Source organism: Tachypleus tridentatus, chromosome 9 (assembly GCF_004210375.1).
Source record: "Tachypleus tridentatus isolate NWPU-2018 chromosome 9, ASM421037v1, whole genome shotgun sequence".
NCBI lineage: Eukaryota > Metazoa > Arthropoda > Merostomata > Xiphosura > Limulidae > Tachypleus > Tachypleus tridentatus.
Window position 1 is genome coordinate 99,650,158 of NC_134833.1, and position 24,522 is coordinate 99,674,679.

Genomic DNA, 24,522 nt, shown 5'->3' on the forward strand with positions numbered 1-24,522 from the left:
GTTTCGACCTTCTTCGGTCATCGTCAGGTTCACAAAGAAAGAGGTAACTGACCGGAAGCTGACCACATGTTTGAAAGGGGTTGTGTAACTGTGTGTCGAAATGTAGAGGGCGGTATTAGATGTTTGAATATATAATATTATTTATTTTATTATATTAATATAGGTATAAAGGCGTTCCTTTATATTGGTTTATTTCGGGTTTAAGTTGTTGTATAAGTAAGGCTTCTTTAATTTTGCGTTTGTTTATGTTTGTTTCTCTATTTAGTATTTGAGTGTTTTCTATGGTTATGTTGTGTTTATTGGACTTGCAGTGTTCGAAAACGTGTGAAGGTGACTTTTTATGTTCTTTGAATCTGGTTTCCATTTTTCTACTTGTTTCTCCAATACAGAAGTCGTGGCAGTTATCAAATTGTATTTTATAAATAATGTTGGTGTGGTGTTTGTCAGTGTAGTTTTTACATAGTATAGACCTCAACAACTACTTTATAACATTTAGGAGCACATTAAACGAGAAAAAAAAACACTTAATTTTATAAATTCCCCAAACCATCGATTGCTATTAGGCAATGCGACAGTAGTGAAACGTTTGTTTTCGTAAATTCTCCAAAAGCTTTCCACAGAGGAAGACAAGAAAGAATGCACGAATGACATGTACGCTCATCAATCTTATTACGTACTTCACAGATAAAGAGTGTTGCTGAACGTTAGGGACACCAATATCGTATGGGACATTGAACGAGTGAAATACATTCTTTCTCATTAAAAAAAAAAAACAGTGAACTCTAAATACTTTTACTCATAACATAAAATACTTTAACAAAAACAGCAGTGTTCGATAACCATTTCTTGACACGAATAGACGATGTTATCAGTGAACATCGAAGAACTTAATTTCAAGAAACATGTGTTTCAATCGATTTTCTTCTAAAATGAAGGGTATAAGAAAATTCACGTACTCCCCGGCGGGGAATCGAACCCCGGTCTCCCGCGTGACAGGCGGGGATTTTTTTTTTCTCTTTATTTATCCCACCTCAACGAGGGGGTATACACAGAAATACAACAAATAAAACACAAGTTAATGAATTAGCATGTAACAATAGCTCTATAGATTACCATGCTGAAAATTACCACAAAGTTAATAAAATTAAGGAAAAAGAAATAAAAGAGGTAATTGGAACAGCAGGTAATCCAACAAACATTATAATGAACATTAACAAACAAGAAATCAATGGATCTTTCATTGGTAACAAAAATATAATGAAATAACAACTTATCTTAACAACGTACACAAGAAATAACCTTGGGCACCTTGGGTTACCAAGCTACCAACATAAAAATACACAGAATAAAAAACATTTAATGAGTTATGTAACAAAGATCTATGATAATGAAGATATATATGTCTCCGTACACGCACTTTAAACATGGAAATTAAATGAATGACGCGATTTCGTGCCAAAGAAACTGAACGAGCAGAACATATAACCTGACGTGCCAAACTTGTAATTAAACGGAATATGTTCCAGCATCTCCTGGGTAACGAAGGATGAGATCCCACTAAGAGGCATCTCCTCCATACCCAGTTTGATATGGGACATCCAAAATAAAATGCCAATAATTTATATACATATGACCACAAGGGCTGTACAAAAGAACATTGGAAAAACAGATGGTCTATGGTTTCTGGCGCCTGGGAACAGAAAGTGCACAACCCTGTGGGATGTCTGTCCATATGTATCAGCTTGACATTTGTGGTAATCGCCCGCAACCAGAGTAAATAATCCACATCACAAACAAAAAACCCACAAAAGAAGAATAAGCGTTTTTACGAATGCGTTTCCAGTCTCCAGGAGGAACAATATCCCCAGTAGAATGGAGCAGGGAAATTAGTAGCGAGTGAAAACTGTAAATATCCCACCAGTTGCCGCACAGATAAACCTTGAAAATGAACTCGATTATCGGAGTGGTCCAGAAAATATAAATCCACAACACATGTGGACGACGGAAGAGGAGCCGGCTGGGTAGACAAAATCGGCAACCACTCCACAGGCAACGCCTCCTTGAGCATATGAAAATGTGAAAAAATTGTGCGGGCATTGGCCAACGGGTCAGCGTCCGTACACATTTCAATCACTGCCCCACCGGAAGAAAAGCAGGGAGCACCTCGTACATTAAATGACGGACCTGAACCAAACCTGCGTTAATAAATTCAGGAAAATGAAATGTTCGGTGGCGAACATCAACAATAGCCGGATTGAAAACAAAGGTTCATCAAAATTTGGGGAAAGAGGAGCTGGGACAATCCCTTTATCCCCAAGAAGAACCTTCCAGGCATGAAACATTTCCTGAATATAGAAAGGTAACGATTTCACAAAACGTGGCAAAATACGGCATTGAAGAATCCGAAAGCTTAAAGAGAGATTACCATAACAAGAAAAAATCCAGAAAGAAGTTGTCGCAAGGTGGAAGGACAAGAAGCATCCAAACAACGCTGCAACAACTTCAAACGGAATGCGAGTTTACGAGTGTTAACATCAACCAAGTTGATACCTCCACAATCATAACTCCGAATCAGAATACCGTATGCCACTTTATGTATACCTCCCGCCAAATAAAATCCAGTATACATTTGCGAAATCTAGCCTCAAACTGTATTGGCAACGGGAGTATATTCAACGGGTACCATAACACCGATGCCACCAAGGAGTTCACCACAAGAGATTTACCCTTTAGCGACAAAGAACGAAATCGCCACGACACCAAGACACGAGATACCCTGCGCAATACACCCTGCCACGTATCTTGCAGCATGACATCGAAATTAGAGTGGAAAACTATTCCCAAAATCCGAATAGGATCCTGGGAAATTCTCAACTCACCAAGGACGAAGTCTGCAGAAGAGGCCAAACACCCAACCCACAAACCCTGACTCTTGGTCCAGTTGATCTTCCCACCAGTAGCTTTGCCAAAAGTTTGGCAGACATCCAACACATGCGGCAAAGATTCGGCGTCTCGTAAGGTTAAGGTGGTATCATCAGCATGCTGATAAGTAAGTGAAGGCGTGGTGAGTAGCACATCACCACCAATACCAGTAATATGTACATTATGGACTAACATATTTCGTAACGGTTCGACACTGAGAACGTAAAGTAGAGCAGACATGGGGCATCCTTGACGAATACCCCGAGTAATAGCAAAATCATTAGTGAGAAATCCATTAAACTTTACACAACTAGAAATAGAAGTATAGCAAAGACGAACCCAATGAACAAAAGTAGAACCAAAACCCATACGCAGAAGAAGTTGAAATAGATAGTCATAGGCCACCCGATCAAAAGCTTGCATCTGATCGAGCTTCAAAAAGATTCCACCCTGGCCGGTACGTGCTAAAGATTGCAATAGCAAAACGAGTGTTAATGGAGTATCAGCAACGTCCCGTCCAGGTATACACCCGGATTGGTCATCTGAAACTAAACTGGAGATCACAGACGAAAGGCGACGAGCCAGCACTTTGGCCAAAAGCTTATAGTCAGTACAAAGCAATGTCAAAGGCCGGCTGTTAGCCGCCAACCGTCGATCCCCCCCTTTCGGGATAGGAACAATTACCCCAGAACACATTGTACGGAGCAACTGTGGAGAGTGAAACAGTTGAGACAAGACAGATAAAAGTCGTCAACAAAAGAGGGAGAAAATATTTGAAAAATTCGGAGGTAAAACCATCCAAACCAGGAGATTTGCCCAGCGGTAAACTGTCTAAAGCAGCGATAACTTCCGGAACCGTGAATGGAGCATCACAAATATTAGCTTGTTCACTGGAAAGAGTTCGATCAACAAATGAGAGAACTAAATCTATGTCTGCCTGCAGAACGATATCCTTAGAGTACAGTGCGGAATAATACTGATGTAAAACAGCAGCGATATCTTCCACACCGGACACCTCCACACCCTATCCGGTGAGCATGGATCTAAACTCAATTCTACTTTGACGGACCTTTTCCATACGAAGAAAGTAAGACGTAGATCTCTCACCCTCCTCAAACCAACGAATATGAGATCGAATCCTCGCCCCCTCTATGGTATCGTGATCCAAAGTCTCCAATGCATCTTCAAGTTCATACAATTTGACCTTAGATCTACCAAAGAAACGGGTCAGTTTTCGAAGCTCACGATTGATGGACGACTCAAGCTGACATTTGCGAGAACGGGATGCCCGCGCACGAAGAATCGAATAACGCTCGGTAAGTAAACGGAACGCGCATTTCAATTGTTCATACCATTTAATTTTATCAGTCCCATAAACTGACCAACTACGACTTCTGGCGATCAACAGCTTAATGGCTTTCACATATTCGGCATCCCTCAATAACTGGTTATTGAAGTGCCAGAAATTAGGACCTCTGACAATTGGTCGCAGAGTAAGGTCGAAGCCCAATAAAGCGTGATCTGTAGCAGGAAACCACAACGTACGGAAACGTTGGACAGTCCCCTGCAAGGTAGAAGAAAGCAAAACCCTGTCAATACGTGACGACATCATCTCACCATTAACAAAACGCTTCCATGTGAAACCAGGTGTAGTCGGCGATATGAGTGAATGCGCATCAAGCAAATCAAACCTATTAAGAAACTGGACAAAGCCGAACGGCTGGCGTCTCGGTAGAAACGGACCGGAAATCGATCGCGTGCCACATCCACCACACAATTAAAATCTCCCACAACAAGCAATCCCGTGCAACCATCCAAACAATACTCCAAGTTTTGGAAAAATTCCCGTCGCTCGGAGATATCGCGAGGAGCGTACACAGATGATAACAGATAAGACAAAGACTCGAAACTGAATTTGACTGTCAGAACCCTACCCACCCCATCAGAAGAAACGAATGTAACATTATCACACAAAAACTGCTGTACCAAGATGGCAACCCCTTGTCGGCCAGAAGTAGAATTATTAAAAAAAAAAAACTACACCTGGCCAAAATTTCAGAACGACATCATAAAAATTATCAGTGAAAACGTTTCCTGTAAACAAACAACATCAAAATTAGTAACAAAGTAATCCAGGTAATAAGCCAGCTTACTAACATTACGCAACCCATTACAATTCAAAACTCCCACCCTTAGTAAATGTACCATGCTAAAGAGAAAGTAAAGGTACAAGAATTGAAAGGAAACTGTCACAAACACAAAAATAACAAGAATAAATGTAAAGATCTAAACAAACATGCACAAAGTTCAAATAACAATAAATGACAGTCTTACACGAACTGAAACAAACAAACTGTCACAAAAAACACATTTAAGGCTGCGACACCGCCTTCGCCCGAGATATCCGTAGTATTGGCACGTCCGACACCCGTTTTCGTCCACTGCCCTTCTTAGAAGTGTCACCAGAAGACATTGCCACCACACTAGCATACCTCCAACGACGAGGAAGAGGCACCTCCACATCGCCGGCGGTACTCACACCACTAACCGGAAGTGGCGGGAAGTGACGATCAAAATTGCGACTTGCAGCAGGGGGGTGACTACTTGCCCGTTCCCTGGCCCCACCAGAAACCGTCGATCGTCGGGCAGAAACATCGTCCACCACCCGATGGGTAGCTGCAGCCTTCTTTGAAAGGGGAACCTCCGAATCAACGCGTGGACAAACAGAAATGGTGTCAACATCATGAGGCACTGCACGAGAGGGAGCAGCCGTGTCTACTTCAGCGGCGTCACGAGAAGTAGTAGGCGTGGGCACTTCAGCGTCGTCACTAGAGGAAGTTCGAGGAACAACAAGCTTGGGACAACGTTGACGGACGTGTCCCTGCATATGACAATGTCGGCATATAAACTGGGGGGCAATCTCGATATAGATGATCCGCCCCCAAACATAAATTACATACTTTTGACTGGCGATCATGCTTCACTTTTACCATTACCGCCTTGCCCAAAGGATCAAAAACTTTTACTACGTACGGCAAAGAGATACACTTCTCACTAAAACACACACGAACATGGCGTATACCTAAGTATATGCCCTGGTCCCTCTTCCACACAATAGGGCTTTTCACCTCACAATCATAATCTTTAAGTTTATTTAGTATAATATCATCGTCGATATATTCGGGTACGTCCATAAATGACACAGTAATAGTACGTTTAGTGACACCATTAGCCGAACAGTGCACACCATTTACAGTTAGACCAGCATCTATAGCCAGGTCCACATCGTCGGGAAGAACAAAAGTTACCTCATATCCACCCGGGCGAGGAACTACAGCAGTGACCGAAGCTGCACCAAACGTAGAAATAACAGAATGGATAACGTCCCCATGGCTTGAATTAGTCGTTTCAACAAAAAAACTGTACGACGCATAACTTCCATGACCTTCTTAGTTGATGAAGACATCGTCAAACAACTTGAAAAATACAAAATCTAGCAAAAAAAAACAAAAAAAAAACTACACACTCACTAGGCTTAGCTGTTAAATTTACACTAAGGCAATGAGGAGCTCGAAAAACACGTCTGTACTCGTTGACGAGAACCGGCGCTTTCCAAAATATACACGTACTCCCCGGCGGGGAATCGAACCCCGGTCTCCCGCGTGACAGGCGGGGATACTCACCACTATACTACCGATGATCGATAACAACGTGTCAAGCGTTGTTTTTAATCACTAGGTTATTCAGATTACTCGGAGGAAACAGGAAGAAGTATAAATCACATAAACGTAAAAATACCTCTTTATATCGACTCGACCATGTCATTTCAATTGCCTTACTATATTACCTAGTAGTGCTTCGTTTCACTTTAAACTTCGACGAAATTACACATCAATGCCTTTACAAATAACCTACAGATAAAGTCATTTGTGAAGTTTCTCGGAATGTCGATCGTATAAAATCAAAGAGAGGCTTCGGTTAATGACTAGCACTCTACCAGCTCACCTAATTATAAACTGATTCTAGTGTTTACGTTCCACAATAGTTTCTATATGCTTCGAAAGTCTCTCGATCACTAGTATTTTCCACAATCCCAAGACTTCTTATACAAACTTACATATATATAAGCATCATGCGCTCTATGACGAACTTCTAAATCAAACCACAATTTCCACTTGAAATTTCCATTGGAATCATTATAGTTTTCAAGAAAAGATTATCGATTAGAATTTGTTTTTCTAGCTCTCTTCAACGGAGGCACATTCGACCCTTTTCGCTTCCTTTTCACCCTCGCGTACATTTTTCTATCGATACCTATGCAAAAACGTCTTTTCAAGGGCGGTCGTCAAAAAAATCTTCTTCGACGTCCATCACGTACAGTTAAACATTTATTATTTTTGTTTATTTAAATCGATCTTATATTTTTTCACGTAATGAAACATTTAAAATCTTTTTACGATTTATATGACTGATTAAAATTTCGAATACTCTTATACACATGATTACAAAATTAGCCATATGTTCGTTTGTTTCTATGTGAATTTCGCACAAAACTACTCGAGGGCTATCTGTGCTAGCCGTCCATAATTTAGCACTGTAAGACAAGAGGGAAGGCAGCTAGTCATCACCACCCACCGCGAAATCTTGGGCTACTCTTTTACGAAGGAATAGTGGAATTGACCGTCACATTATAACGCCTTCACGGCTGAAAAAGCGAGCATGATTGACGCGAAGGGAATGCGAACCCGCGACCCTCAGATTACGAGTCGCACGCCTTATCACGCTTGGCCATGCCGGGCCCTATTAGCCATATTAAAGGTATTATTAAAACATCAGTAACAACTTTATATGCAAAACGGCTCGTTTGGGTCGGGAAAATATTTTACATAGAAGAGCGAACAACGTTTCGACCTTCTTCGGTCATCGTCAGGTTCACAAAGAAAGAGGTAACTGACCGGAAGCTGACCACATGTTTGAAAGGGGTTGTGTAACTGTGTGTCGAAATGTAGAGGGCGGTATTAGATGTTTGAATATATAATATTATTTATTTTATTATATTAATATAGGTATAAAGGCGTTCCTTTATATTGGTTTATTTCGGGTTTAAGTTGTTGTATAAGTAAGGCTTCTTTAATTTTGCGTTTGTTTATGTTTGTTTCTCTATTTAGTATTTGAGTGTTTTCTATGGTTATGTTGTGTTTATTGGACTTGCAGTGTTCGAAAACGTGTGAAGGTGACTTTTTATGTTCTTTGAATCTGGTTTCCATTTTTCTACTTGTTTCTCCAATACAGAAGTCGTGGCAGTTATCAAATTGTATTTTATAAATAATGTTGGTGTGGTGTTTGTCAGTGTAGTTTTACATAGTATAGACCTCAACAACTACTTTATAACATTTAGGAACACATTAAACGAAAAAAAACACACACTTAATTTTATAAATTCCCCAAACCATCGATTGCTATTAGGCAATGCGACAGTAGTGAAACGTTTGTTTTCGTAAATTCTACAAAAGCTTTCCACAGAGGAAGACAAGAAAGAATGCACGAATGACATGTACGCTCATCAATCTTATTACGTACTTCACAGATAAAGAGTGTTGCTGAACGTTAGGGACACCAATATCGTATGGGACATTGAACGAGTGAAATACATTCTTTCTCATTAAAAAAAAGAACAGTGAACTCTAAATACTTTTACTCATAACATAAAATACTTTAACAAAAACAGCAGTGTTCGATAACCATTTCTTGACACGAATAGACGATGTTATCAGTGAACATCGAAGAACTTAATTTCAAGAAACATATGTTTCAATCGGTTTTCTTCTAAAATGAAGGGTATAAGAAAATTCACGTACTCCCCGGCGGGGAATCGAACCCCGGTCTCCCGCGTGACAGGCGGGGATACTCACCACTATACTACCGAGGAACGATAACAACCTCTCAAGCGTTGTTTTTAATCACTAGGTTATTCAGATTACTCGGAGGAAACAGGAAGAAGTATAAATCACATAAACGTAAAAATACCTCTTTATATCGACTCGACCATGTCATTTCAATTGCCTTACTATATTACCTAGTAGTGCGTCGTTTCACTTTAAACTTCGACGAAATTACACATCAATGCCTTTACAAATAACCTACAGATAAAGTCATTTGTGAAGTTTCTCGGAATGTCGATCGTATAAAATCAAAGAGAGGCTTCGGTTGATGACTAGCACTCTACCAGCTCACCTAATTATAAACTGATTCTAGTGTTTACGTTCCACAATAGTTTCTATATGCTTCGAAAGTCTCTCGATCACTAGTATTTTCCACAATCCCAAGACTTCTTATACAAACTTACATATATATAAGCATCATGCGCTCTATGACGAACTTCTAAATCAAACCACAATTTCCACTTGAAATTTCCATTGGAATCATTATAGTTTTCAGGAAAAGATTATCGATTAGAATTTGTTTTTCTAGCTCTCTTCAACGGAGGCACATTCGACCCTTTTCGCTTCCTTTTCACCCTCGCGTACATTTTTCTATCGATACCTATGCAAAAACGTCTTTTCAAGGGCGGTCGTCAAAAAAATCTTCTTCGACGTCCATCACGTACAGTTAAACATTTATTATTTTTGTTTATTTAAATCGATCTTATATTTTTTCACGTAATGAAACATTTAAAATCTTTTTACGATTTATATGACTGATTAAAATTTCGAATACTCTTATACACATGATTACAAAATTAGCCATATGTTCGTTTGTTTCTATGTGAATTTCGCACAAAACTACTCGAGGGCTATCTGTGCTAGCCGTCCATAATTTAGCACTGTAAGACAAGAGGGAAGGCAGCTAGTCATCACCACCCACCGCGAAATCTTGGGCTACTCTTTTACGAAGGAATAGTGGGATTGACCGTCACATTATAACGCCTTCACGGCTGAAAAAGCGAGCATGATTGACGCGAAGGGAATGCGAACCCGCGACCCTCAGATTACGAGTCGCACGCCTTATCACGCTTGGCCATGCCGGGCCCTATTAGCCATATTAAAGGTATTATTAAAACATCAGTAACAACTTTATATGCAAAACGGCTCGTTTGGGTCGGGAAAATATTTTACATAGAAGAGCGAACAACGTTTCGACCTTCTTCGGTCATCGTCAGGTTCACAAAGAAAGAGGTAACTGACCGGAAGCTGACCACATGTTTGAAAGGGGTTGTGTAACTGTGTGTCGAAATGTAGAGGGCGGTATTAGATGTTTGAATATATAATATTATTTATTTTATTATATTAATATAGGTATAAAGGCGTTCCTTTATATTGGTTTATTTCGGGTTTAAGTTGTTGTATAAGTAAGGCTTCTTTAATTTTGCGTTTGTTTATGTTTGTTTCTCTATTTAGCATTTGAGTGTTTTCTATGGTTATGTTGTGTTTATTGGACTTGCAGTGTTCGAAAACGTGTGAAGGTGACTTTTTATGTTCTTTGAATCTGGTTTCCATTTTTCTACTTGTTTCTCCAATACAGAAGTCGTGGCAGTTATCAAATTGTATTTTATAAATAATGTTGGTGTGGTGTTTGTCAGTGTAGTTTTACATAGTATAGACCTCAACAACTACTTTATAACATTTAGGAACACATTAAACGAAAAAAAACACACACTTAATTTTATAAATTCCCAAACCATCGATTGCTATTAGGCAATGCGACAGTAGTGAAACGTTTGTTTTCGTAAATTCTCCAAAAGCTTTCCACAGAGGAAGACAAGAAAGAATGCACGAATGACATGTACGCTCATCAATCTTATTACGTACTTCACAGATAAAGAGTGTTGCTGAACGTTAGGGACACCAATATCGTATGGGACATTGAACGAGTGAAATACATTCTTTCTCATTAAAAAAAAGAACAGTGAACTCTAAATACTTTTACTCATAACATAAAATACTTTAACAAAAACAGCAGTGTTCGATAACCATTTCTTGACACGAATAGACGATGTTATCAGTGAACATCGAAGAACTTAATTTCAAGAAACATATGTTTCAATCGGTTTTCTTCTAAAATGAAGGGTATAAGAAAATTCACGTACTCCCCGGCGGGGAATCGAACCCCGGTCTCCCGCGTGACAGGCGGGGATACTCACCACTATACTACCGAGGACCGATAACAACTAAACTAAACTAAACTAACGTGGCAGGGGTTCAGTTTAGAGAGAGAAAATCGAAGAAGAGTTCTCTCTCCAACTGAGGTGTTCAGGAACTTTGTAGTTCCTCTTCGTCCCCTTTCGTGGATTGTTATTAGGATTAAGTGGTGGGTTTTTTTTTTATTATTATTTTAATAAATTAATTATCGTTATTATTCTTGACTTTTTGGGTGGGGAATGTCTCACTAAATGGTCTTTTGGGTGGAGGGAAAGGTAGCAGTGGAAAGAAGGAAAGGTCGGGACCTGTCTCGAAAAGAAAAAGTTGGGTAGATGTGAACATGAATGTAATTCATTCAAGTTCAGATCAAATCAAACGGCCCGATTCTGGGTCTGGCAAAAAGGTTGCCTGGGCTGGGATTTAGAAATCCAATGCCTGAAGATTTTGATGTGGGGGGAAACGGGAGTACCCCGAGAAAACCCACTTTCACACGACAGGCGCCGAAAGTTTTGCCTGTCGTGTGCCCTGTACCTGAAAAAAAAAAGGAATTCATGTTAATAACATAGTTTTTATGTATTTAGACTCTTTGTTGAGTGGATTGTGATTCTTGAAATATGTTGTATGGTGATATGTATTTTGTTGGTGCACTTGATAATTTGTGTAGTGATGCCGTTAGTTTGTTTCTGTTTTCTGCTTTTCGATAATATTTCAGAGAAAGTTCTGTTATTCTATCTTTTATAGTTGGTAAATTACTAATTTGGTGTAGATAATTTGTTGGTGTAAAAGATGGTAAACTGAATGCGGATTTTAATATTTTGTTTTGTTGCACTTGGATTTTTTGGAGTGTGTTGTTTGACATGTTGTATGTTACTTGACATCCGTACTCTATTAGTGGACGGATGTAAGCCTTGTATATTTGTATAATGGTGTTCGGTGCGCATTTTGATTGTTTACCAGTTATAGTCTTTAGATATGAAATCCTTTTTCTTATTGATGAGTGTATATTGTTTATGTGTTTTTCCATGTTAGTTTTGTGTCGAAAGTGACGCCAAGGAATGTGATGTTTTTGCTCATGTTAATGGTTGTGTTTCCAAGTGATAGATTTATTTTTCTAGATTTTTCTTTGCTTCTTTAGTTTTCTATAGAAGGTGATTGCTTGTGTTTTTGTCGGATTTAACACGACCCTCCACTTGTTGCTCCATGTTGAGACGTTGTTTAGTGATTCTTGTACGCGAGACATGGCCATTACTGGGTTTCTGGAGGTGCTCCAGATTGCGATGTCATCTGCGTATTGTGAATTGTGTGTGTATGTTAGATTTGGAAAAGGTATGTCACTGACGAAAATTATGTAAAGAAGTGGAGAGAGGACTGATCCTTGGGGCACTCCTGCCGTTATATTAAATAATTTGGATATGGTTTTATTGACTTTTACTTGTGCTGTTCTATTGGTTAAAAAATTTGAAATCCATTTGACTATCGTAGGATTTATTTGTAGGTGGTTTAGTTTGTATATGATGGCATTGTGCCAAACGCTGTCGAATGCTTTTTTGACATCTAGGAATACCCCGATGGTTACTTGATTGTTGTTGTAAGCTTTGTATATTGATTCGGTGAGTCGTGTGAAGTGATCTGTTGTTTGTCTATTTTTTCTGGAGGCATTTTGAGATTCTGGAAGGATGTTGTTTGATTCGCAAAAATGGAGGAGACGGTTGGAGATAATTCTCTCCATCAGTTTGCCAAGACAGCTTAACAGACTGATGGGGCGGAAATTATCTGGATTTGTTCTGTTAGTTTGTTTCTTGGGGATCGTTGTTATGATGGCTTTTGTGAGGTGTTGTAGTAAGAGAGTGGAACTTATTTTGAGAATAATATTTGGTATTTGGTCATGTCCGGGGGAAGTGTTCTTCAAGTTTTTGATATTAATCTTTAGTTCGGTTATGGTTATTTTTCTATTGATTGAATTTGAGTATGCTTCTAGTGTCTCTCCGGGAAATCCTGGTGAGAATGAAGCTTGGTTTGCATTTATGTAGTTGTTGACATGGTGTTGGTGTTGTGTGTCGAAATCTACTGAGTTTAAATCGCTAAAAGCGGATTTGTAATAGTCAGCTAATAAGTCAGCTTTCTCTTCGTCCGTCCTTGCGATTTTATTGTTGTGTGTGATGTGTTGTAACATGTGATTTGTGTTTTTGTCTGACGCAATACTCTTGAATTTTTTCCAGAATTCTTTTGGATTTTTCTTGGTTTTTTCTAAGTTCTTGCAGAAGTTATGCCAATTGTTTTCTCTGACTTTTTTAATTTCTTGTTTAATTTTTGTATTTGTTCTATTGATTTCTGTTTTAATGTGTGGATCACGTGTGATGTAGTGTATTCGTCGTACTTGTCTGCGTTTGATTATTAGTGCGTGAATTTCTGGTGTTAGAGTCCATTGAATAAGTGATTGTTTTCTTTTTTGATTTAGGAATTGTGTTTCTTGTGGCTTTCTTTATGGCTTCTGTAATTTGATCAACATATTTGTCTAGTTCTGTTTTGTTGTTTACATGTTCGATTGGGTGGGGTAGGTATGAGTGCAGAGAGGCATTAAAAGTGAGCCAGTCTGTTTCAGTGCAGGTGTATGCGGAAGGAGTCACGTACGCCACAGCCGGGTGGCGCGGATGAATCATACATGACACGGGGAAGTGGTCACTGGTGATTTCATCATGCACTTTAAAGTTAGATATTCTATTAACCATGTCCTTGGGTGCGATGATGAAATCGAGTACATCATATGAGCCGTTAGCGGCTGAGAAGTGTGTAGGTGTATTGTCATTAATTAAGTGCATTTCATTGCTAGAAATAAAATTTTTTATGCAGGAGCCTCTGCGTGTGTCTCTGTTACCCCTTAATTCTGTGTGCGTTGAATTAAAGTCTCCAATAATAATTGGTTTGGGTTTTCGATTAACACATTTTTGAAGGAATTTAATGTCGATATTTTTGGTTGGTGAGCAATATATGGCTAGAATCGGAATAGTTATCCGGTTGTTAAAGTGTATATTACAAAAGATGGTCTCATTAATGTCAGATTTAAATGAATCTTCTATCGAGATTAGATGCGATATTTTTGTACTAAAGTAAGTTATTATACCTCTGTTGTTTTCTGAGTGAGGTATGTTGTGTGAGATGAATCCGGGGATTGTGGTGTTTTGTTTCTCTGTGCAAAGTGTTTCTGAAATGATGATTATGTTGGCGTTTATATGTTTGTTTATGTTGTATAGTTCTATCCTTTTGTCTTTAAGATTTCCTTGGCAGTTGATGTGTAAGATTTTAATGTGTTGTATCATTGTGTTGTTTTATTTCCCTCGCGTGAATTTTGAGTGAAAGATGGTGTGGTTTCAGGTGAGGGAGGTTAAAATAATGACTTGCAAGGCTGCAAACAGCCTTGAGTGACTCGTGCCTCGATTCGAATGAAAGGAGATCACTCAATTCTATCAGCATTGCTAGCGAGTTTGTGGTGAAATCTGTTGGGTTAAATGCTTGTGTTGTTTTTGGGCGTGTTACGTCCGCGTAAGTACGTGTTGGTTGAGGTTGAGCGTGTTTGGTTTGCGAGTCAGTTGGAGTTGGTAGTAAAGGTTGTTTGGTGTTGTTTTGGTAGCCGTGGGTTTGATTATTGTTGTTCGTGGTTTTGAAAAGGAATCTGTTACGTATTTGGGTGTATTTGGGGCAGCCTTTGCAACTGGCTGCGTGGGGGCCCTGACAGTTGGCGCATCTAACTTGGTTACGCTCGTTAGGACACTGAGCGACCTCGTGAGATCCGCCACATCTGACACATCTATCCTTGGCCATACAATTAGTTTTTGTGTGTCCGAACCGTTGACATTTGTAGCATTGGATTATTGGTTTTTGGTGTGTCTTTTCCGGTTCGGTCGTGTGTCTTTTCCGGTTCGGTCGTGTGTCTTTTGAAAAATAAAAGCAACCGTTTTTAATAATTTTTCTTGATCGTCTTTTGTTGACGGTTACCTTGATCAGTGGCGTTTTTTGTTTCGTTCTGAATGAGATGATTCTGTTCGATGATGCAATGTCAAAGCCTTGAGTTGTTAATTCTTCAGTGATTTCATGATCTTCAATGTCGAAATCGACACCTCTGATTATGACTGTTAGTTTTGGTGTGTTTGTTTTTGGTGTTGCGATAGTGGCTTGAACACCGAAGGCATCCTTGGGCCAGTGGGCCAAAATATGAGCAAACCGATAACAAAGTGTCAAGCGTTGTTTTTAATCACTAGGTTATTTAGATTACTCGGAGGAAACAGGAAGAAGTATAAATCACATAAACGTAAAAATACCTCTTTATATCGACTCGACCATGTCATTTCAATTGCCTTACTATATTACCTAGTAGTGCTTTGTTTCACTTTAAACTTTGACGAAATTACACATCAATGCCTTTACAAATAACCTACAGATAAAGTGATTTGTGAAGTTTCTCGGAATGTCGATCGTATAAAATCAAAGAGAGGCTTCGGTTAATGACTAGCACTCTACCAGCTCACCTAATTATAAACTGATTCTAGTGTTTACGTTCCACAATACTTTCTATATGCTTCGAAAGTCTCTCGATCACTAGTATTTTCCACCATCCCAAGACTTCTTATACAAACTTACATATATATAAGCATCATGCGCTCTATGACCAACATCTAAATCAAACCACAATTTCCACTTGAAATTTCCATTGGAATCATTATAGTTTTCAAGAAAAGATTATCGATTAGAATTTGTTTTCTCTAGCTCTCTTCAACGGAGGCACATTCGACCCTTTTCGCTTCCTTTTCACCCTCGCGTACATTTTTCTATCGATACCTATGCAAAAAGGAATAGTGGGATTGACCGTCACATTATAACGCCTTCACGGCTGAAAAAGCGAGCATGATTGACGCGAAGGGAATGCGAACCCGCGACCCTCAGATTACGAGTCGCACGCCTCATCACGCTTGGCCATGCCGGGCCTATTAGCCATATTAAAGGTATTATTAAAACATCAGTAACAACTTTATATGCAAAAACGGCTCGTTTGGGTCGGGAAAATATTTTACATAGGAGAGCGAACAACGTTTCGACCTTCTTCGGTCATCGTCAGGTTCACAAAGAAAGAGGTAACTGACCGGAAGCTGACCACATGTTTGAAAGGGGTTGTGTAACTGTGTGTCGAAATGTAGAGGGCGGTATTAGATGTTTGAATATATAATATTATTTATTTTATTATATTAATATAGGTATAAAGGCGTTCCTTTATATTGGTTTATTTCGGGTTTAAGTTGTTGTATAAGTAAGGCTTCTTTAATTTTGCGTTTGTTTATGTTTGTTTCTCTATTTAGTATTTGAGTGTTTTCTATGGTTATGTTGTGTTTATTGGACTTGCAGTGTTCGAAAACGTGTGAAGGTGACTTTTTATGTTCTTTGAATCTGGTTTCCATTTTTCTACTTGTTTCTCAATACAGAAGTCGTGGCAGTTATCAAATTGTATTTTATAAATAATGTTGGTGTGGTGTTTGTCAGTGTAGTTTTTACATAGTATAGACCTCAACAACTACTTTATAACATTTAGGAACACATTAAACGAAAAAAAAACACACTTAATTTTATAAATTCCCCAAACCATCGATTGCTATTAGGCAATGCGACAGTAGTGAAACGTTTGTTTTCGTAAATTCTACAAAAGCTTTCCACAGAGGAAGACAAGAAAGAATGCACGAAAGACATGTACGCTCATCAATCTTATTACGTACTTCACAGAAAAAGAGTGTTGCTGAACGTTAGGGACACCAATATCGTATGGGACATTGAACGAGTGAAATACATTCTTTCTCACTAAAAAAAAAAAAAAAGTGAACTCTAAATACTTTTACTCATAACATAAAATACTTTAACAAAAACACCAGTGTTCGATAACCATTTCTTGACACGAATAGACGATGTTATTAGTGAACATCGTAGAACTTAATTTCAAGAAACATATGTTTCAATCGATTTTCTTCTAAAATGAAGGGTATAAGAAAATTCACGTACTCCCCGGCGGGGAATCGAACCCCGGTCTCCCGCGTGACAGGCGGGGATACTCACCACTATACTACCGAGGACCGATAACAACGTGTCAAGCGTTGTTTTTAATCACTAGGTTATTCAGATTACTCGGAGGAAACAGGAAGAAGTATAAATCACATAAACGTAAAAATACCTCTTTATATCGACTCGACCATGTCATTTCAATTGCCTTACTATATTACCTAGTAGTGCTTCGTTTCCTTTTAAACTTTGACGAAATTACACATCAATGCCTTTACAAATAACCTACAGATAAAGTGATTTGTGAAGTTTCTCGGAATGTCGATCGTATAAAATCAAAGAGAGGCTTCGGTTAATGACTAGCACTCTACCAGCTCACCTAATTATAAACTGATTCTAGTGTTTACGTTCCACAATACTTTCTATATGCTTCGAAAGTCTCTCGATCACTAGTATTTTCCACCATCCCAAGACTTCTTATACAAACTTACATATATATAAGCATCATGCGCTCTATGACCAACATCTAAATCAAACCACAATTTCCACTTGAAATTTCCATTGGAATCATTATAGTTTTCAAGAAAAGATTATCGATTAGAATTTGTTTTTCTAGCTCTCTTCAACGGAGGCACATTCGACCCTTTTCGCTTCCTTTTCACCCTCGCGTACATTTTTCTATCGATACCTATGCAAAAACGTCTTTTCAAGGGCGGTCGTCAAAGAAATCTTCTTCGACGTCCATCACGTACAGTTGAACATTTATTATTTTTGTTTATTTAAATCGATCTTATATTTTTCACGTAATGAAACATTTAAAATCTTTTTACGATTTATATGACTGATTAAAATTTCGAATACTCTTATACACATGATTACAAAATTAGCCATATGTTCGTTTGTTTCTATGTGAATTTCGCACAAAACTACTCGAGGGCTATCTGTGCTAGCCGTCCATAATTTAGCACTGTAAGACAAGAGGGAAGGCAGCTAGTCATCACCACCCACCGCGAAATCTTGGGCTACTCTTTACGAAGGAATAGTGGGATTGACCGTCACATTATAACGCCTTCACGGCTGAAAAAGCGAGCATGATTGACGCGAAGGGAATGCGAACCCGCGACCCTCAGATTACGAGTCGCACGCCTCATCACGCTTGGCCATGCCGGGCCCTATTAGCCATATTAAAGGTATTATTAAAAAACATCAGTAACAACTTTATATGCAAAAACGGCTCGTTTGGGTCGGGAAAATATTTTACATAGGAGAGCGAACAACGTTTCGACCTTCTTCGGTCATCGTCAGGTTCACAAAGAAAGAGGTAACTGACCGGAAGCTGACCACATGTTTGAAAGGGGTTGTGTAACTGTGTGTCGAAATGTAGAGGGCGGTATTAGATGTTTGAATATATAATATTATTTATTTTATTATATTAATATAGGTATAAAGGCGTTCCTTTATATTGGTTTATTTCGGGTTTAAGTTGTTGTATAAGTAAGGCTTCTTTAATTTTGCGTTTGTTTATGTTTGTTTCTCTATTTAGTATTTGAGTGTTTTCTATGGTTATGTTGTGTTTATTGGACTTGCAGTGTTCGAAAACGTGTGAAGGTGACTTTTTATGTTCTTTGAATCTGGTTTCCATTTTTCTACTTGTTTCTCCAATACAGAAGTCGTGGCAGTTATCAAATTGTATTTTATAAATAATGTTGGTGTGGTGTTTGTCAGTGTAGTTTTTACATAGTATAGACCTCAACAACTACTTTATAACATTTAGGAACACATTAAACGAAAAAAAAACACACACTTAATTTTATAAATTCCCCAAACCATCGATTGCTATTAGGCAATGCGACAGTAGTGAAACGTTTGTTTTCGTAAATTCTACAAAAGCTTTCCACAGAGGAAGACAAGAAAGAATGCACGAAAGACATGTACGCTCATCAATCTTATTACGTACTTCACAGAAAAAGAGTGTTGCTGAACGTTAGGGACACCAATATCGTATGGGACATTGAACGAGTGAAATACATTCTTTCTCACTAAAAAAAAAAAAAAAAGTGAACTCTAAATACTTTTACTCATAACATAAAATACTTTAACAAAAACACCAGTGTTCGATAACCATTTCTTGACACGAATAGACGATGTTATTAGTGAACATCGAAGAACTTAATTTCAAGAAACATGTGTTTCAATCGATTTTCTTCTGAAATGAAGGGTATAAGAAAATTCACGTACTCCCCGGCGGGGAATCGAACCCCGGTCTCCCGCGTGACAGGCGGGGATACTCACCACTATACTACCGAGGACCGATAACAACTAAACTAAACTAAACTAACGTGGCAGGGTTCAGTTTAGAGAGAGAAAAAATCGAAGAGTTTCTCTCTCCAACTGAGGTGTTCAGGAACTTTGTAGTTCCTCTTCGTCCCCTTTCGTGGATTGTTATTAGGATTAAGTGGTGGGTTTTTTTTTTATTATTATTTTAATAAATTAATTATCGTTATTATTCTTGACTTTTTTGGGTGGGGAATGTCTCACTAAATGGTCTTTTGGGTGGAGGGAAGGTAGCAGTGGAAAGAAGGAAAGGTCGGGACCTGTCTCGAAAAGAAAAAGTTGGGTAGATGTGAACATGAATGTAATTCATTCAAGTTCAGATCAAATCAAACGGCCCGATTCTGGGTCTGGCAAAAAGGTTGCCTGGGCTGGGATTTAGAAATCCAATGCCTGAAGATTTTGATGTGGGGAAACGGGAGTACCCCGAGAAACCCACTTTCACACGACAGGCGCCGAAAGTTTTGCCTGTCGTGCCCTGTACCTGAAAAAAAAAAAATTCATGTTAATAACATAGTTTTTATGTATTTAGACTCTTTGTTGAGTGGATTGTGATTCTTGAAATATGTTGTATGGTGATATGTATTTTGTTGGTGCACTTGATAATTTGTGTAGTGATGCCGTTAGTTTGTTTCTGTTTTCTGCTTTTCGATAATATTTCAGAGAAAGTTCTGTTATTCTATCTTTTATAGTTGGTAAATTACTAATTTGGTGTAGATAATTTGTTGGTGTAAAAGATGGTAAACTGAATGCGGATTTTAATATTTTGTTTTGTTGCACTTGGATTTTTTTGGAGTGTGTTGTTTGACATGTTGTATGTTACTTGACATCCGTACTCTATTAGTGGACGGATGTAAGCCTATATATTTGTATAATGGTGTTCGGTGCGCATTTTGATTGTTTACCAGTTATAGTCTTTAGATATGAAATCCTTTTTTTCTTATTGATGAGTGTATATTGTTTATGTGTTTTTCCATGTTAGTTTTGTGTCGAAAGTGACGCCAAGGAATGTGATGTTTTTTGCTCATGTTAATGGTTGTGTTTCCAAGTGATAGATTTATTTTTTCTAGATTTTTTCTTTGCTTTTTAGTTTTCTATAGAAGGTGATTGCTTGTGTTTTTGTCGGATTTAACACGACCCTCCACTTGTTGCTCCATGTTGAGACGTTGTTTAGTGATTCTTGTACGCGAGACATGGCCATTACTGGGTTTCTGGAGGTGCTCCAGATTGCGATGTCATCTGCGTATTGTGAATCAAAAAAAAAAAAAAAGTGAACTCTAAATACTTTTACTCATAACATAAAATACTTTAACAAAAACACCAGTGTTCGATAACCATTTCTTGACACGAATAGACGATGTTATTAGTGAACATCGAAGAACTTAATTTCAAGAAACATGTGTTTCAATCGATTTTCTTCTGAAATGAAGGGTATAAGAAAATTCACGTACTCCCCGGCGGGGAATCGAACCCCGATCTCCCGCGTGACAGGCGGGGATACTCACCACTATACTACCGAGGACCGATAACAACGTCTCAAGCGTTGTTTTTAATCATTATGTTATTTAGATTACTCGGAGGAAACAGGAAGAAGTATAAATCACATAAACGTAAAAATACCTCTTTATATCGACTCGACCATGTCATTTCAATTGCCTTACTATATTACCTAGTAGTGCTTCGTTTCCTTTTAAACTTTCACGAAATTACACATCAATGCCTTTACAAATAACCTACAGATAAAGTGATTTGTGAAGTTTCTCGGAATGTCGATCGTATAAAATCAAAGAGAGGCTTCGGTTAATGACTAGCACTCTACCAGCTCACCTAATTATAAACTGATTCTAGTGTTTACGTTCCACAATACTTTCTATATGCTTCGAAAGTCTCTCGATCACTAGTATTTTCCACCATCCCAAGACTTCTTATACAAACTTACATATATATAAGAATCATGCGCTCTATGACCAACATCTAAATCAAACCACAATTTCCACTTGAAATTTCCATTGGAATCATTATAGTTTTCAAGAAAAGATAATCGATTAGAATTTGTTTTTCTAGCTCTCTTCAACGGAGGCACATTCGACCCTTTTCGCTTCCTTTTCACCCTCGCGTACATTTTTCTATCGATACCTATGCAAAAACTTCTTTTCAAGGGCGGTCGTCAAAGAAATCTTCTTCGACGACTTAATTTCAAGAAACATATGTTTCAATCGATTTTCTTCTAAAATGAAGCGTATAAGAAAATTGACGTACTCCCCGGCGGGGAATCGAACCCCGGTCTCCCGCGTGACAGGCGGGGATACTCACCACTATACTACCGAGGACCGATAACAACGTGTCAAGCTTTGTTTTTAATCACTAGATTATTCAGATTACTCGGAGGAAACAGGAAGAAGTATAAATCACATAAACGTAAAAATACCTCTTTATATCGACTCGACCATGTCATTTCAATTGCCTTACTATATTACCTAGTAGTGCTTCGTTTCACTTTAAACTTCGACGAAATTACACATCAATGCCTTTACAAATAACCTACAGATAAAGTCATTTGTGAAGTTTCTCGGAATGTCGATCGTATAAAATCAAAGAGAGGCTTCGGTTAATGACTAGCACTCTACCAGCTCACCTAATTATAAACTGATTCTAGTGTTTACGTTCCACAATACTTTCTATATGCTTCGAAAGTCTCTCGATCACTAGTATTTTCCACCATCCCAAGACTTCTTATACAAACTTACATATATATAAGAATCATGCGCTCTATGACCAACATCTAAATCAAACCACAATTTCCACTTGAAATTTCCATTGGAATCATTATAGTTTTCAAGAAAAGATTATCGATTAGAATTTGTTTTTCTAGCTCTCTTCAACGGAGGCACATTCGACCCTTTTCGCTTCCTTTTCACCCTCGCGTACATTTTTCTATCGATACCTATGCAAAAACGTCTTTTCAAGGGCGGTCGTCAAAGAAATCTTCTTCGACGTCCATCACGTACAGTTGAACATTTATTATTTTTGTTTATTTAAATCGATCTTATATCTTTTCACGTAATGAAACATTTAACATCTTTTTACGATTTATATGACTGATTAAAATTTCGAATACTCTTATACACATGATTACAAAATTAGCCATATGTTCGTTTGTTTCTATGTGAATTTCGCACAAAACTACTCGAGGGCTATCTGTGCTAGCCGTCCATAATTTAGCACTGTGGGACAAGAGGGAAGGCCGCTAGTCATCACCACCCACCGCGAAATCTTGGGCTACTCTTTTACGAAGGAATAGTGGGATTGACCGTTACATTATAACGCCTTCACGGCTGAAAAAGCGAGCATGATTGACGCGAAGGGAATGCGAACCCGCGACTCTCAGATTACGAGTCGCACGCCTTATCACGCTTGGCCATGCCGGGCCCTATTAGCCATATTAAAGGTATTATTAAAAACATCAGTAACAACTTTATATGCAAAAACGGCTCGTTTGGGTTGGGAAAATATTTTACATAGAAGAGCGAACAACGTTTCGACCTTCTTCGGTCATCGTCAGGTTCACAAAGAAAGAGGTAACTGACCGGAAGCTGACCACATGTTTGAAAGGGGTTGTGTAACTGTGTGTCGAAATGTAGAGGGCGGTATTAGATGTTTGAATATATAATATTATTTATTTTATTATATTAATATAGGTATAAAGGCGTTCCTTTATATTGGTTTATTTCGGGTTTAAGTTGTTGTATAAGTAAGGCTTCTTTAATTTTGCGTTTGTTTATGTTTGTTTCTCTATTTAGTATTTGAGTGTTTTCTATGGTTATGTTGTGTTTATTGGACTTGCAGTGTTCGAAAACGTGGGAAGGTGACTTTTTATGTTCTTTGAATCTGGTTTCCATTTTCTACTTGTTTCTCAATACAGAAGTCGTGGCAGTTATCAAATTGTATTTTATAAATAATGTTGGTGTGGTGTTTGTCAGTGTAGTTTTACATAGTATAGACCTCAACAACTACTTTATAACATTTAGGAACACATTAAACGAAAAAAAACACACACTTAATTTTATAAATTCCCAAACCATCGATTGCTATTAGGCAATGCGACAGTAGTGAAACGTTTGTTTTCGTAAATTCTACAAAAGCTTTCCACAGAGGAAGACAAGAAAGAATGCACGAATGACATGTACGCTCATCAATCTTATTACGTACTTCACAGATAAAGAGTGTTGCTGAACGTTAGGGACACCAATATCGTATGGGACATTGAACGAGTGAAATACATTCTTTCTCACTAAAAAAAAAAAAAAAGTGAACTCTAAATACTTTTACTCATAACATAAAATACTTTAACAAAAACACCAGTGTTCGATAACCATTTCTTGACACGAATAGACGATGTTATTAGTGAACATCGAAGAACTTAATTTCAAGAAACATGTGTTTCAATCGATTTTCTTCTGAAATGAACGGTATAAGAAAATTCACGTACTCCCCGGCGGGGAATCGAACCCGATCTCCCGCGTGACAGGCGGGGATACTCACCACTATACTACCGAGGACCGATAACAACGTCTCAAGCGTTGTTTTTAATCACTAGGTTATTTAGATTACTCGGAGGAAACAGGAAGAAGTATAAATCACATAAACGTAAAAATACCTCTTTATATCGACTCGACCATGTCATTTCAATTGCCTTACTATATTACCTAGTAGTGCTTCGTTTCCTTTTAAACTTTCACGAAATTACACATCAATGCCTTTACAAATAACCTACAGATAAAGTGATTTGTGAAGTTTCTCGGAATGTCGATCGTATAAAATCAAAGAGAGGCTTCGGTTAATGACTAGCACTCTACCAGCTCACCTAATTATAAACTGATTCTAGTGTTTACGTTCCACAATACTTTCTATATGCTTCGAAAGTCTCTCGATCACTAGTATTTTCCACCATCCCAAGACTTCTTATACAAACTTACATATATATAAGAATCATGCGCTCTATGACCAACATCTAAATCAAACCACAATTTCCACTTGAAATTTCCATTGGAATCATTATAGTTTTCAAGAAAAGATTATCGATTAGAATTTGTTT

General features: G+C 38.2%; 7 non-coding genes across 7 annotated transcripts; all 7 read right to left on the reverse strand.

The window, feature by feature from the left end:
• Positions 1-6,550: 6,550 nt before the first annotated feature.
• On the reverse strand, positions 6,551-6,622 carry TRNAD-GUC (transfer RNA aspartic acid (anticodon GUC)). The gene has a single exon. It is a non-coding gene; the product is annotated as a tRNA-Asp (tRNA).
• Positions 6,623-8,779: 2,157 nt separating this feature from the next.
• Positions 8,780-8,851, reverse strand: TRNAD-GUC (transfer RNA aspartic acid (anticodon GUC)). The gene has a single exon. It is a non-coding gene; the product is annotated as a tRNA-Asp (tRNA).
• A 2,156-nt stretch (positions 8,852-11,007) lies between these two features.
• TRNAD-GUC (transfer RNA aspartic acid (anticodon GUC)) lies at positions 11,008-11,079 on the reverse strand. Its single transcript has one exon. It is a non-coding gene; the product is annotated as a tRNA-Asp (tRNA).
• Positions 11,080-17,098: 6,019 nt separating this feature from the next.
• Positions 17,099-17,170, reverse strand: TRNAD-GUC (transfer RNA aspartic acid (anticodon GUC)). The gene has a single exon. It is a non-coding gene; the product is annotated as a tRNA-Asp (tRNA).
• Positions 17,171-19,333: 2,163 nt separating this feature from the next.
• Positions 19,334-19,405, reverse strand: TRNAD-GUC (transfer RNA aspartic acid (anticodon GUC)). The gene has a single exon. It is a non-coding gene; the product is annotated as a tRNA-Asp (tRNA).
• A 1,472-nt stretch (positions 19,406-20,877) lies between these two features.
• TRNAD-GUC (transfer RNA aspartic acid (anticodon GUC)) lies at positions 20,878-20,949 on the reverse strand. Its single transcript has one exon. It is a non-coding gene; the product is annotated as a tRNA-Asp (tRNA).
• A 736-nt stretch (positions 20,950-21,685) lies between these two features.
• On the reverse strand, positions 21,686-21,757 carry TRNAD-GUC (transfer RNA aspartic acid (anticodon GUC)). The gene has a single exon. It is a non-coding gene; the product is annotated as a tRNA-Asp (tRNA).
• Positions 21,758-24,522: the final 2,765 nt, after the last annotated feature.